This window comes from Fragaria vesca, linkage group LG3 (assembly GCF_000184155.1).
Source record: "Fragaria vesca subsp. vesca linkage group LG3, FraVesHawaii_1.0, whole genome shotgun sequence".
NCBI classification, from domain to species: domain Eukaryota; kingdom Viridiplantae; phylum Streptophyta; class Magnoliopsida; order Rosales; family Rosaceae; genus Fragaria; species Fragaria vesca.
The window spans coordinates 9,255,850-9,260,719 of NC_020493.1; the positions used below are offsets into that span (position 1 = coordinate 9,255,850).

At 38.1% G+C, this 4,870-nt stretch overlaps 1 pseudogene; it reads right to left on the reverse strand.

Annotated features, from left to right (window-relative positions):
* Positions 1-847: 847 nt before the first annotated feature.
* On the reverse strand, positions 848-4,635 carry LOC101312526 (annotated as a pseudogene).
* Positions 4,636-4,870: the final 235 nt, after the last annotated feature.

The window sequence follows — 4,870 nt, forward strand, 5'->3', positions numbered from 1 at the left end:
TCTAGGATTTCAACGAAAGGCAGCCTCGACCAGCAGCAGGGCCACGACCACCAAGACGACTCAGCTAGAGTCGGAAGTTCAGAGACTACGGGAACAGCAAGCTGCTCAGGTTGCCTATAATGCCGCGCAAGCAGCCTATAATGCCGCGCAGGCAACCTATGCTACCGAGATACATGCCATCCAGCAGGCCCAGCAGCGGCAGATGTTCCAGTACATGCAGGACTTTACAGCTGCCCAGCTTCAAGGACTTCTGGCTCCACCCATGCCTACGGCTATACCGCTACCCCAGCCGCCGCAACCTCCGCAGCAGCCCCCAGAAGCGGATATTAATTTAGACGATCTAGATTTTGTGTAGTTGATGAATTATATAGTTTTATGTGCTTGTTGTTGGTTATATAAAGTTGTTTTGGTGTATTTTGCAGCTTGCTTGGAATGGTAATTTAGAAATTTCGGGTTATTTTTTTACTGGAATGGACTTATAGCCGACGAAATACGCAATAATTCGTCGGCTATAGTATTTTAAATTTTTTAATAAGGTTTAGCCGACGAATTATGGAATATTTCGTCGGCTAAACCCTTCTAAAGCCGACGAAACAGACTATATTTCATCGGCTTTAGTTATTTTTTTAATTTTTTATTACAGACTTTAGCCGACGAATATCTTAAATGTTTCGTCGGCTAACGTTTGGGAAAAAAACCGACGACATGTTTTTCATCGGTTAAACTCTGGGACTATAGCCGATGACATCTTCTAGTTTCGTCGGCTAAAGTCATCGCCGACGACCTTTTCCCGACGAAATCTTAGCCGACGAATTAAACTAACAGACCGATGAAACTTTTTCGTCGGCTAAGGTGCTTGTCCTGGTAGTGCCTTCTTTGTAGTGACGGCGTGGACAGTATCTGATATGTATTGCAACACTCTGTGATGAAGGTGCATAAAATAATTTTAGACTTGTTCAAGTAAAAATAAGAAAAAAATTCAGTTTACCCCCCAAATTTTTGGTGGCAAAATCAATTCAGTCCTGCAATTTTTTTTAAATCAGTTCGCCCATTCAACTTTCATAAACACATTAGTTAGGTCCAACTTTTGAATTCACTTTGAAAAATGATATCACCAAAGCTGTTGGAACTGACAAGGGAACCCATAATTCAGCTTTATCCTCTCATTTTCAACGAAATGTCTGAAATTATGGGCCCCCTTGTCAGTTCTAACAATTTTAGTGACGTCATATTTCAAGGGGAATTTAAAAATTGGACCTAACTGATGTGTTTACGAAAGTTAAAGGGGCGAACTGATTTAAAAAAAAAGTTGCAGGACTGAACTAATTTTGCCACCAAAGATTTGGGGGGTAAACTGAATTTAATTCTAAAACTAAGAATTGGTAAAAAAGAAAAGGCAGTAGAATAATAATAATGAAATTTGTTGAGGGGATTTGTCTTTGCTTATCTAGTCATTTTCATATACATACCCGCCACCAGGATCTCTAAGACCATCGGAGAAGATTATGTTCCTAGCAAACCTATGAAGAGCCAGTCTTATATCCTGTTTGGCACAACTTTGTTATCATTAGGAAACCATCAAAGTATATACCATCGATCAATGGTATGGTTCCAACTTTCAAATTAAGTTTGAAGATTAGAACATACATGTCCTCCATAGTAGGTTGTGGCCCAATGAAGGCGAGGGACACCATATCGTGCCTTGCAATAAGCTATTTTCTTTTTCAGATCGAAACGATCAGGAGGTAACATTGTGTTGTTACCATTGCTCATAGGCATCACCATCTCACTACATGTCTAAAATCACATGTCAAACCCAGTTGGTCGATCAGTAATGCACATCAGAACCACACCTTAATTATCAAATTAGGGTTCTGAAAACTGGGAATTCAGAACAAACGTTCTTAGGGTTCGAATTGTTTCATTAGTAGTCTAGAAATGGTTGATTTTCGTTATCAGTTCAGCAAAAGTGACAAGTATATATGATGAACAAAGTGTATATATAGAATAACCTGCCATTCCCATCTATGATGCACGGACACAGATACGGGGTACCGGTACGGGTACGATACGGGGATACGTTTTTTTTATAAAAAAAATAGGATACGGGTACGTTTTGAGAAATAATAAAAATATATATTTATTATATTAATAAATCTATTTGATAAAAAATTGTGAAAATAATTATAGAATAACAACAAACAAGCAAAATATATATTATTATACAAGAACAAAACAGTATATAGCATATTCAATATTCAATAAAGTCTAAAGAAATCCAAGAGTCCAAGACAATTATACATACAAAAACTCAAACACATCCACGTACAAACAAAATAGAATTCAAAAACATCTCTCTTTGATCAAAGAGACATATTGACCACATCTCTTTATAGTATTACTAAAAAGAGTTGAGAGTTGGCTTGTTGTTTTATAAAGAAGAAAGAAACAGAGTCGGTGGCTTCACTGGCTTGCTGGCCTGCGTTTCAATCTTCCCAGAATCCCAGCCGACAAAACTCTTCTCAAATCTCAATCGCTCCAAGTCTCCAACTCTTGAACCCCCAATCTGCAAAGCTTGCGAAGGCAGCAAAGCTACTGGTACCCAGTCACTCAAGGCCACGATTCACGAACCCAGAGTCGATTTGACGATTTCAAGCTTGAGGAATGAGGAGAGAAGAGCAGAAGAGAGGATTCGATACAACTGCTGCAGTGCTGCTGCGTATTAGGTTAGGTATTTATTTTTTTCTTCAATTTTTTCAAAAGACAAAAATACCCAAAACGTATCCAATCCGTATCCAAAACGTATCCATACGGTCAAACTATACTAAATAGTCTTCGATACGTATTTCAACCTCAGGATACGTATCTGAGGCGTATCCAGGTCGTATCCGTATCCGATACGGATACGATACAGCATTCTCAATTTTTAGCCGTATCCATGCATCGTAGATTCCCATCCCTGAAGTGTTTCAAGGTCATCGTCACTCACAGGCTGATAATCGTTGACATAGCAGGACTTGTTTCCTTCATAAGCAACAAGACCTACAAATATTTTGGCAAGAGTGTCGTTGGTAGAAACTCCATCGATACTGCCACAGATTTCACTGACTGGATATTTCGGTGGAGCGTCGTATTGAGCTGCCACCATATACGTTAACTCCAAATAGGTTTCGAGGTAAGACGATGAATCCAATGGACTAAATTGATCGAACACAAGAAAACCAAAAGAGTATTGACAAAATCACCAGGATTAGTAAGACTTCTAACCATTTCTATGTAAGAATCTCAACATGAAAGTTATAATAAAACAAATGGTTAATGACAAACTGATGAAATTAGTTAATTCTTATCATGAATATTTATGTAAATTTACATCAAAGTTAGTAAGAATATGTACCTGCAAGTATGGAACTTCTTGATAAGGATCGACAGACCATTAGGTTTGGAAACAATTTCCTCAATTTCAGACCACGACTTTTTAATGGTTTGGTAGCAACTCTCACTGCAGCATGCCCCTTACAGTTAGCACTTTCTCTACTAGAAGTAGCGGTTTAGTATCGAATAACAGAATAATATGCTTACTTGAAAATCCCTGCTAACAATAGAGTAGAATCCCTTTTCTTGGGGAACAATGTCATCGAAGTAAAGAACAGGAGCTGAGGAAGCCAGAGCTCCAAGAGCTACATGGGGATACTTTAGCCGAAACCATGAGCAAGCACTGTCAAAACATACATGCATAATCATGTTAAACAGACTCGTCATTTGATTATGGAAAAAAAAAAAAAAAAAAAAAAAAAAAAAAAGTTAAGTAACAATATAGCGATTGAGAGAAAGTGTTCTGTATGCAGTCACTCACTTCCACCATATGATCCGCCAACAACAATGATTGGAGAGTGTTCGGCATGTAGTTTCTTCTTTACATGTATGAGAATTTCTGCATAATCTGCTAAAGCTTGCGCTGAGTTGAAGTAACCAAGAGTGCTTGCATTTTTAAACGCAGTTTCCCTTGATGAATGGGACTGATTTACCATAGTATCGATGCTGATGAGATAAATAAAAAGTCTCATGACTAAAGGTGGGTATGCTACGTCAGCTGCCACGTAAAGTGAGCATGAGTTCTAGATGGTTTACCAAAAGGTGATTCACCTAGCATTACTCAATACATAATGATAATCAAATAAGAAAAAATGGTCACATATATTAATATGTCAAACTATCTCGCAAGAAAAACATCTTCCATGCAATATGTGTATATATACCCCTATATATATCTGGAGAGCTTGAAACTGTTTGGCGTTATCCGATAAAAACCCAATGTAAGGTAGGCCTCTATCCAGTGGTGCTTCTGCACCAAGGTAAGCAAATATTGGAGCACTAATATTTGAGCCACCCCAGTGCTTGAAATTGATCAAGTATCGTTGCTGAAATGTAGCGAAGCTGTCATACCTAAAGTTGAAATGATCAAGTGTTTGGGTATAGCCAGTAGAATGTTTCCAACTCCAACGGGTTATGAGATGCGGGCAAAGCTTGAGCAATACGTGCTCCTCTAGTTACACTCAACCTTGGAATGTTTAAGGAGGTTGTTGAGACTATTAGAGAAATAAGTACAAGCCATTGAAAATTTGAAATGAGCATATAAGTGGTTTCATTTCGAGTTTTTGTAGTAGAAAGTACGGTTTGATCGAGTTGTGTGTTTCCAAATGATGTACTATATATAAGCAATCAAATATATAGAGATGGCATTGCCAGTACACTGACATTTTATGCCGGCGCATAGCTAGTGGAGGTGATAACAAGAATTTTGATCGTAGAAATTTGAAATTGTACATAACTGATAAGATTTAGTCCATGGCCATTGTTACTCTACATT